Source organism: Protopterus annectens, chromosome 1.part0 (genome assembly GCF_019279795.1).
Source record: "Protopterus annectens isolate FY-2018-M chromosome 1.part0, PAN1.0, whole genome shotgun sequence".
In the NCBI taxonomy this organism is placed as follows: Eukaryota; Metazoa; Chordata; order Ceratodontiformes; family Protopteridae; genus Protopterus; species Protopterus annectens.
Genome location: NC_056725.1, coordinates 1,671,547,552 through 1,671,558,914, shown reverse-complemented (window position 1 = coordinate 1,671,558,914; position 11,363 = coordinate 1,671,547,552). Strand labels below are relative to the sequence as shown.

Below are 11,363 nucleotides of genomic sequence, written 5' to 3'. Positions count from 1 at the left end.
GAGGAGATTGATGGTCTCTTACTGGACTGGGCGTGTGTGTAATATATATATATATATATATATATATATACACACACATACATATATATATATATATATATATATATATATATATATATATATATATATATATATATATATATATATATATATATATATATATATACACACACATACATATATATATATATATATATATATATACACATATACATATATAGTGTACCAAATATTTTCTACTTTTCTACACTGGCAGCAGGAACAAAAATCATGAAAAAAATTCTAATTCCAACCACCTACTTAAGTGTGTGGTTTCAGAATTGTCCTAAGTGTCTCTGAAATGGTGACTGACACTTGCTAACATCAACAGCTGTAGGAATTTCTCCAGTGACCTAGCTACTGATTACCTGCACAGGTCTAGCTAAGCTGTGACATTAACCAGGCCTAAAGTCACTGATGACTCCAAGTATTTAGTAATGTTGTGACATGCAACCCCCCCCCCAACCACACACACGTCATAAAGGGTCCAACACATTTTCCTTCATGGGTATAAGTTTCCTATGTATGGCTAGAACAGCAGTGATGTCATTAAAGGAGTCATCCATGAAGATGGCTTCTACAACCTCAGAGAAGGGCAAACTGAAGGAAGAGTCTGTGCACAGTAATGCCAAATCCCCCTCTCAAATTACAGTATCTGTTATGTTGTGACACTGGCCATAAACAAATCTACAACATCTGCAGTGGATGGGTCTTAACCTCACTACTGAGTAAGTTATTCTACAGGTTCACGAGGCCTTATCATGCGATATCACACAAACATAAGTACTTGGTTGACACAACCCACAGGTTTCACTAACATGAAAAAGCTATCCAATACAACCCAGCCCCCAAAACTGCTTAGAATTTTAAAACTGTGACACAGTGGATGGATAACCTGCCCCTGTGGTGGGGAATTTGTCTTTAATGATACAGTAGAAACCATGTGGTTTTGGCTTCATGGTTTCCAACCCAATAATGAGTAGCCTCTAGAAAAAAAGAAAATGTGGTTGCTGTTCTTGGGATTATACTGTAGAATTTTCACTTCTGGTTTGATTAGGTCTCTGAATATCATTCCCATTGGAGACAACATCAAAGTCGTCTGCTGCGTCATACTACAAAATTGCTGAGGTTTCCTTTAGGGGTTGGGGAAGTCCTACAGAACCCAGAGGCTAACACCCTCTCTATCCTTCACTGAAGATCACCCCAGGGCTACACAGTCACTCATAAAACAGTAATCCTGGGACAAAATAAGGCCTACACTACGTGTACACTGTTCTGAGTGAACAGACCGCACAGACAAAACTCACACCTTCTTCCTCCTAATTTTACTTTTCTTATTGATATTTTTACAGCTTTAAATATTGACGGGGATTCATAAAGGTTACCACAAAGCGTAGACTACATGTACACCGTGTAATCTTTGAGTGACTATAAAACACAAAAAATGTGATAAGAATGTTCTTGAATACATATTGTGTACACTTAGTGTCGGCTTTATTGAATCTGGCCTTACGTGTTTGTGCCCTGGATGTGCTGGGAAGGCTACTTCAGTGTGCAGATTCAAGAAATTATGGCCGCAAGTGACTACTGAAAAAGTGTTTAAACAAACATACCTGCATACAACATATACTACTGAAAAAGGGTACATTAAAGCTAAGAAGTAACTGTAGCATCCCACTGTGCACTAACATACTCCATGATAACCTAACAATGGCTGGGGGCTGTGGTATGTGTCTGTGGTTCAGCACTTACAGAGGAGTGGTACATTAGGGAATCTTGCATGCCTATATGGCGTGGAATAGGTTACCCCAGTGCACCTGGGGTGGGGGTTACCCTGTGCCTATAAACAGTTTTTGGGAATGTATACATACATTTTGGGAACAGTATGTTCTTGAAGTGGTGATGAAAAACAAGGCGTAGGTTGAGAACAGGTGCCTGACTGTGCAGAATCAATCCTGGACAGAGGTGGCAGTGACAAAAAACCTTTATGCCTTGGGATATTCACAACTTAGAGGCACTTTAGCTTGTAAAAGGTTGCCAGTAATGTCAGGACCAATAAACTACAAAAAGTGCCACAGCAAAGTCGGGATTAGCATGACCTACTGGCTCCTCCTCGAATTCCTGTGACTTAGGGCTCAATAACCTGAAAAGTGAGTGCATAAGTGTACACACACACAATCAGTTGATACCAAAACAGGATGAACTCTGGCAGGATGACCTGGCAGTCATGTGATATGTGCGTTGGGGGCCTACATGCAGTGGCCTTCATTACCTTCTTTCTAGGTTTCCATTTCTGATATTTCCTTTTTCTCTGTTCTTACTCCTTGGGGAAGCTGAGGAGAGAAGTTCCCACTGGCGCAACTGCAAGATTTTTTTCCACCATCATACAATTTCTCCAGTCCCTTATGTCACTTGTATCTGACAGAATCAGTAAACCCTTTATGAAAGTAGACATCAAGTGACATACCTAGGTAAACTAGCTATTTAACACACAGTATGGCAGCAGAAGGAATTTAGAGTTCCTAAAGCTTCAATCTGATTTACATGAAGTAGTAGACATCAGTATGTGAAAACTCCACTTGAAAATTCAATGGTTTACAAATGTAAGTCAGACTAAGGAACCAAAGTACAGACTTTTTTTGCCACTTATACTGAACAATGCCAAAGGGTGTACTTATAAGTAAAGGACCCATTCAAAATTAAAAATTATGTCCCTAGTATTAAGAACTACAGACCATACAAGGTCAGTAAAAAGGTAGATGGAACAAAAGATGTTAAGTCTTTCCTGAAGATTTTCTTCTTCTAAAAGAAAGGTCAGGGTTTCCAAGAGGCAGCATACTTTGCAAAACTTCACCCCTTGGATACTCTGCCTTCATCACTCGAAAATGCTGCATTCTCCATTCTAAGACACAGAATACAATAAAATCAAATTGTTGCATTTTAAAGATGAAGTTTGCTGGTGACAGATTAGCCCTAAAAACTGTGTACTGTGAAGCTCCTCCCAGAATAAGACATGACATCCGATGCAGATGCTACTACTGTACCAGACTCTGGATAGCTTAGCTAGTCCTATAGAAACTATTGCTCACCACAGCACAGTTTGCATGTTAGCTAGAAATCGAAACAAAAGGTGCTGACTGGGATTTCTTTTTGGGTACAAACTCTTGGCTAGCCTTGTAAGAGCCCCAGGGCCATTAGCCTAGTAACCTCCTATGATCCTATCAAGGTCTTTAGAGCCATCACCATACACCAATACCAATTTTCACTTCTCACTAATGCCCTTGCTGTTATCTTGGCAAATTATACCCTCTAACTACACAGATGCCCCCTTCAAAAAAGATGGCAGAAGACCCAGTTATACGACTTCCTGAAACCCTGTACATAGTTTAAGCAACAATACTGCTTGTTAGTTGCCAGCCAGCCTGCAACCAGTTTTCAAAATTGCAGAGGAAAGTACTATGTCCACTCTCTCAAGTGGGACCTTTAACACTACCCTAAGAATCTCTATACAAAGGAAGAAAAATCACATAAGACAGATAAAGAATGATGGCCTTACTATTTAAAACACGTCTGCAACATCCGGTGTCCTCCCAGCATGTCTAAGTCCAAGCCATTCACTGCATCTTTTCCCATGTTGCAACCCTTCAACAGACAGACGGTACATACATTACAAAGCAGTTTTCTCATTAGAACAGATAAAGTGCATGATCAGTTTTGCTGGAGAGGGAGGGATCAAAGGAAAAGTGTAAACTCTTAAGGGGTGGTGAACATTTACTGACACTAAAGAATTACAGTACCCCCTTATTCAGATAAGACTCTTCCAAGACCCTTAGCTAAAACAACAAGGTCTTAAATGATCATACTCAATTAGTGTTCAGTTTGATAAGTAATACAAGTTTGCCACCTTCATCATTAAGCAGTCAGGCCACGTAATAACCTGAAGATAAACTAGGGAGGGCTATAAAAACTTTCTCTGCAGTTGTGGCCACAACACAAATGCTGAAGAACTAGGAAGATTTATCAGTGGTACTCCAGCATCTGCCATGGATCATAAAAAAAAAAAAAAAAAAAAAAATAAAGCTTAAGAGCAGCAATGCGCAGTTGCAAACTGGACTCTCCAGCCTTGTGTTGGAATCCTTCATTTGGCAGAGATCATGTTAAGTTGTTCAGCATATCTTCAGCAATGCACCTGAAGCATTATGGGATACTGGCAGCAATAAATGGACTCCACTTCAACAGATGTCGATTCCATAGGATTTTCCACATTTGCTCTTCCATCATCTCATTTGCTCCAAGGATTTAATTCTCTTGGCTAGAAAAAAAAATAATGCCATGGTATGTTGTCTGCTTTTGGCAACCAGAAGACACCATCTTCATTTCCAATCAAACTGAACCTAACCCAAGCTGAACCTTAAATCCAGTCTGAAGAAAGCTGGCTCTATGTGTACTCTTGCTACAAAGCAGGGGTATCGAGTCCATGCTCTTATAAGAAACTGCCAAGAGACAGAAAACACACCCCTTTTTCCAGACTGCTGATCTTCAAAAGGACTCAATTCCCAGATGGTCACATAACTCAGAAGAGTTTCAGTTTCATTGGCAAAATAAAACAAAACACTGTAAAAGAAAAAAAGGCAATCAAAAACAGTACCATTCAATATATGCATTTGTGAGACTTAAATAAGCTGTGATATACACATTATTAAATATCTAAGAAGTTTAGCTTAAGTACATATCAAAATGCATTTTGGTATTCATCCCCACTACTATGCATAATATTCACCTTACAATTTACAGGTTTCTTGTTTTGTCACACTGAATGCATAATAAAATCCATTCCATGACCTGCTTAAGGCAATGTCTATAAAGCATCACGACTATGATGGCGTAGTTATTGTCTGAAAACGAAAAAATTTTAACAGCCAAGAATCCAAAACAAATATTACACTTACCAGTTCAATGTTTATCGGCTTGGATTCATGACAGAAATCCCTTTCATCAGACTATTATCTAAGATTCACAGTGCTATTCACAAGTCACAATTAACTAGAATTCTTTCATTAGTTAGGCAAACGTCAGGCATGCATACCTATTTTCAAAGGTCAAGTGCGGACTTTAAGTGACTCACTAAAAGTTGCACAGCCTGCAAGTAGAAATCGAGCTTTGATCTGCAGAACCTAACACTACTACTACCTTTGTGCAATGTCAACCACTGAAAACTAGCAGCACAGTTTCAGAATTAAGTCTGTAATCGATATTAACTGGTTCAGTAAAAGGTGCACATGCATCAAGTTATGCTGTTCTCCATAACCCCATTTCAAGGTTTAATCTCCCCTTCCAAAAAAAAAAAAGCAAGACCATTTTCACATCATTAGTGAAGACACCCCTTTTATAGCTACTGTAGCAAACATTTTCATTTACTATATATGCTTTTTTTTTTTTTTTAACAATCATTCATGTCAACATTACATAAAAAGCTCAATTCCTGCCTTTGTTTACACTTCATGCATCCTCTTGATTATTCTGCAAGTACCGTTTTCAAGGATAACATTTTTTTATGTGGTAGATCCCACCACCAGTTCTTTTACCTCCTCAATATTCAGTACTTCAATTACAGTTTGCTTCAATTCTTATTTCTATTTTCAAAACAAAAGTTATGTACTTAAAATGCTAGATCTTTTCATTCACCGACAAAGAATTAATTACAGTACCCCTTTACTCAAATAAAACGTGTAGGGTCCTTGAGCCACTTGCCAGATGCGACTCGGCAGCATTAGTGTTCCAGCCTCAAGCCCATTTGAGGACTGAGGCTTCAAAGGACGCTCTAACTCTAGAAATGGAATTCAATTTGTAGTGTTAAATGAATGTGTGCACTGAGGACCAAGTGGCACCTCACCAGATTTTGTGTACTGAATACCCAGCAAAGGTCAGTTGTGAGGGACAAATACAAGTAAATCAGTTCAAAAGTCCTCTAGAAAGTGTTAACTGTGGAAGCCTTTCTACCAAGTTTGTTAGCTGCAAAAAAATAATGCAAATCCTTCCTGAACGTTTTGATCCTATGAAGATAGGGTTGCAACGGTCTATTCAGATCCAAGGAATGGGAATGTGCTCTCCTTTGTTGGACTGACTTTGGAAAAACTGATAATTTAATGGGTTCTGTTACAGTCATATCACAAGCTACTTCAGGGAGAAAGGACCCATTTGTAAGGGGGGACACTGCCCTTATGAAAAACCAAAGAGCACAGAAATGGCACCTGAAGCTCAGAAACCCTTCTAACAGAAGTGACTGTTACCAAAAAGTACAGTTGTGTACACTTACCATAAATGTCGATGTTAAGGGTATATTCACTGTTGCAGTCATCACCTGTGGGTTATTCCTGCTGTGGTAGCACTCGGCCGGCCCAAATACCAGATTCAATGTTTTTTCCGAGTCGGCTGCTGTCTCTTGCTGTCTGATGTCAGGTCGTCAGTACTATAAAGGAAGGCAGCTGATGCCATTATATCAGTTTTTTTGCCCTAACCAGTCAGAGGTCCAAGTAAATATGGTAAAGTGGTCCTGGTGGCTAAAAGCCACCGTTAGAAACTTATGTCTCCCTAAAGAAAGAAGATACAAGGGGGGGGGGAAGAGGGTGGAAAACCAGGACTGCAACAGTGAATACACTAACATCTACATTTATGGTAAGTGCACAAAACTGTACTATGTTCTTCATGTTTCACTGTTGCAGTCATCACCTGTGGGAGGATTCCAAAAGCTGAGGAGTGGGGTGACAGGATTAGTAAGAGACCTAGGAATGGGTCAGCATGCCCTGCAGATGCAAACCCTGCCCTAGCCTTAGAAAATAGAGGTATGTGGTAATGCTTGGTAAAGGTATGGACAGAAGTCTAGGTGGCAGCTTCCAGGATGTCCCTGGTGGGAACTCCTCTGAAGAATGCTGTGGAAGTGGAGGCTGCCCTAGTGGAATGGGTTCAAATAGACTTGGGGGGTGTTTCCCATGCAATCTGTAGCAGAAATGGATACAGTGTGACATCCACTTGGAAATGGTTAGTTTGGAAATGGGCTTTCCATCTGCCCCTGGGACAAAGCTGACAAGTAGTTACGTCTGTTTTCCTGAAGGGTTTAGTATGATCCAGATAGTATCTGAGCTATCTGTGCATGTCTAGCGAGTACAGAATTCTTTCCCCCTAGCTGTGAGGGTAAGGAAAGAAGGTGAGTAGATGTATGGCCTGGTTGAGAGTTACATTAGATACCACCTTGGGCATAAAGGAGGGATTAGTCCTCAGGGAGAACCTGTCTGCATGGAAGATGATGAAGGGCTCAATGGCCATCAGTGCCTGAAGTTCTGAAACCCTTGTGGGTGAGGTGATAGCTAGGAGAAAAGCAGTCTTCCAGGACAGGTATCTTAGTTCTGCTGAAGCAGCAGGTTCGAAGGGAGGTAAAGTTAGTTTTTCCAAAACATAATTCAGGTCCCAGGCTGGAGTGGGTGGCCTTCTGGGAGGTCTGATATTAGAAGCCCCTCTGAGGAATTGTTTAATCAACAGATGGGAGGAACAGGGGCTGTTGTGTATCAAAATGAGCTGAAATGGCTGAGGCGTGGATTTTAATAGAGTTGGAGAGGCCACTGTTAAAGTAGCTCTGCTAGGTAGTCCAGGATAAGGAGGGATGGAAGGTTGTGAGGTATTGGCCCCTCTGGACTGGCTCCAGGAGCAGAATCTTTTCCATTTTCCTGCGTAATATTTTCTGGTGCTGGGCCTTCTGGCCTCTGTGATGATGTCTAGGACCGGTTTGCTTAACAGGGGCCCCTTGTTTGCCTTTAGAGTATTAGCCATGCTGATAGTTTGAGAGTCTGCAAGTCTGGATGCAGCATCCCCCCACCTGAGTTAAGAGGTCTGAGATCAGGGGAAGCTGCCTGGGAGGCTGTAAGGTCAGGCTGCACAGTAAGGGACACCAATGTCGTCTGGGCCAATCTGGAGCAATGAGGATGGCTTTTGGTCCCTCCTCCCTTATTTTGATCAGTACCTTTGGAATAAGAGGCAGAGGAGGGAATGTGTACGCAAACAGGGTGTTCCAGGGGAAGGTCAAGGCATCCACTTTCCAAGCTAGGTGGTGATACTACCTAGTACAGAATTTTTTCAGCTGATGGTTGAGTGGGGAAGCAGAGAGATCCACTTTCAGAGTCCCCCATGCCTGAGTGACTTGCAAAAAGATTTTTCTGTGAAGCTGCCATTTGTGGGGGGTCCAGTAAGTTTCTGCTTAAGTGGTCTGCCAGGGTGTTGTTGATCCCTGCTAGGTATTGGGATATTAGGTGTAGTCCCATAGAAGAGGCTGTTAGCCAAACGGTCATAGCTAGCCTGCACAGAGTACCACATTACTGTGGTAGTGTCTGTTTTGATAAGGAGAACCCTGGCTTAAGATGGGGTTTGAAGGATGTCAGACCCTTTTGTACTGCCATCATTTCCTTCTGGTTGATGTGTAAGGGAAGGTGCTGGGCATCCCAAAGACCTTGGGTGCACCTGCCTTCTAGGTGAGCGCCCCAAGCTATATATGAGGCATCAGTGGTAATAGTCTGCCCAGTTGGGTGAAGGAAAGGCCCTTGTTCTGGGCACAGGCCCCTGCCCACCAGAGAAACTCTGCCCTTATACAGGGGATCAAAGGGAGAGAGGTCTCTAGAGATTGACAGCGTATCCCACAACTGTACCGAATCAACTTGTTTTTTACCGAGTTTTGGGGTCCAAATAATGGGGTACTACAATTCCAGAGTGGCACCCCTTAATTTCTGATTTCCCATCTTTTTTGTATTTTAAAAAATTTAGTTTGGCGTTTTGAGCCAACTCATCACCTGAGCAATGACGTCAGCTCCATGAAACAGCCGGCTTAGCCTGTCAGAACTGAGCAATAAGCTCACGTGCATGTATTTCCAGCTGCTTCAGCAAGCTGGAAGGGAATGTGTAGCTGCAGGAATGGTGAAAGCCACAAGTATTTATGTCGCAGCTTGAACAGAGGCTGCAGGAACAAGTAGAAGACTTCCTCACGGATTTATGCTGTGGCTTTTTGGATTGATTTATGTCGCGGCTTGAACAAGCAGAAGACTTCCACGCGGATTTACTTTTGATGGCGGAGAGGTATTTATTATGCAGCTCAGCTGGTGTGTGTGTGTGTGTGTGTGTGTGTGCGCGTGTAAAATGTCCCAAGTGAATATACCTGGTGGCTACAGGTTCTCAGGCTCAAACCCTGTTGGGTACAGGTAACAAGAGCCTAAAGTCCCTACCCACCACCACTTCATAAAACTTTCCAGATTTATGCCTCATATTTTTGTTCTGTTCCTCATAAAACCTGTGGTTTTCTGGCAAATCAGTGAAGGACTGAATTCACTAAATAATGACATGCATTTGAATTTCAGACTTCATACTCTTCAGAAAATAAATAGTAACAAAACCTTTTACTCTAGCAATTTTCTAACTTTATAAGATCAGTATTTGAAATGTGTCCCTATTTTTGGGGCTGTGTCCCACATTATTGGCTTTGTCCAGTTTTTTTGTGCTAAGAGGTTGAGAGCTATGGTGAGAAGTGAGAAATGAACTGCTGATTTGGCATAGTGGTATGTTGTTCTGACTGTAGTGCACAGGGTCCTGGGTTCAAGACTTGGCAGTACAATGCATGGTGGTAAAGCAACATTTTATTCTAGCAACTTTCCAAAACCTGGTTTCTGGACTTTTGTCCCCCCCCCCCCAATAAATTTTGGCTTTTTCCATATTTCTTGTGCTGCAAAGGTGAGAGATGCAGCTGAGTGTCGTTAATAGCATAACAGGTTAAATACTTGCTTTTGATGCAGAAAGATGTGGGTTCTACTCCCACAGTATGTAGATGCATTGCTGATACTGTACTGTGTTGCTGTACTTTTAAATGGGGTGGGTGTAACAAGTCAAGGGTGTAGCTACAAATACAACAGAACTTACAGAAGTGAGAAAATGTCATTTGTGCCTCAGTGGAAATAGCAACAAATATCATTAACCCAAATTCAGGAACAGAAAATCAGAATTATTATGTTCTGTGCTGCATTATAAGAAAAATATTTTTAAACAAGTACATTACATTTTCCAACATTCAAGACAACACACATTTTTCCACTTCAGACAGTGGAGAAGAAAGAGTGGCCAGGTAACAGCACCTAAATTACAATGATAGTTTTGATGCTTCAGGATGAATGTAGGAGAAGGTCTTGTCAGTACTTGGACTAAAATTGGAAGTCTTAAAGCATACAGATCGCCTAGTTTATTTTGTTGGGCATTTACAGCTATTGACTTGGTCTGATAACACAAATCAGAGCAAGTCAAGCAAAAAAAATGAAATTGAAAATTAAGTTCAAGAAGCTGTGCAAGATGTCCATGGCTTACACTACTTTCTTTCTATATAATATACTTTTATGATGGAAATGTTCTGAATTGGGAAGTTTTGTCATCATTGGTTCATGCATTTTGTTTCACTGATTACTGGAAAAAAAGTTCAAACAATACATTTAAAATGTGCTCTAAGTCTAACAAGTGTGCTGTATTATACAAGGAATATAATGTAATAAAGTCAGGAAGGTGCGTCAAAGAACACATGTATGTTTCTTGTTTTATGTGCAAAGGGCCTATGATTTGAAAACAGCCCAAAGGTAATCTTTGTCCACCACTGGCCATAAGCATTTTCTTTGGATGTGGTGTGGGTTTCAATGCTGTTTCAATGAATGAGTTTCAAGGGCAGAGAAGTTTTAATGCCAAGTCTATTTTCATTGCGAGACAGTATTGCTTTGTTTAGCAGATGTCTAGTACTGTTTGTGCATTGTGCCATAAAATGTAAAAATAAAATCCAAGTAATCACTGTAGAAGTAAAGCAGTAAGCCATTAATGTTTATGATAAATAGAGTGAAATAGCCAGGTAATGGGACATTGGAATGGCTGCAGGGGGACTCTGGTGCCATGGTTTGGTTGTCTGTTCTTCAGTTTGCATTTGAAGGTTGGCATTCCACAATGCCATTGGAATGGGCGGGGTTATGTAACTATGTACGCAAATTTTATGGTAATCAGCATACAGATTTGCACCTACTTGTCATGGGCCTTGCCCAGATTTTTGATGTTTCCAGGTTGAGAGCTAAGGTTGAGAGTGCCGACACCAAAGGTTCTTTAAGTACCACTGTAGTTTTCTCATATGAAGCCTGGCCAGAGGAATTAGAAGGAAGCAAGATGCCATGTACCCCAAAGGCTTGCAGGAACTTCCTCGCAGGGAGGTGATTTCTGAAAGCCAGCTGAGTAAAATAGAGAGGCAGGAAGCTCTGCTTTTCTGGGGC

General features: G+C 41.0%; 1 protein-coding gene across 1 annotated transcript in view; it reads right to left on the bottom strand.

Annotated features, from left to right (window-relative positions):
- Positions 1-1,470: 1,470 nt before the first annotated feature.
- Positions 1,471-11,363, bottom strand: part of CSNK1E (casein kinase 1 epsilon) — a 796,028-nt gene continuing 786,135 nt past the window's right edge. The window contains exon 11 of the mRNA XM_044068413.1: positions 1,471-4,653. The gene's annotated coding sequence lies outside the window, so the exon portion shown is untranslated. The remainder of the gene's footprint in view (positions 4,654-11,363) is intronic.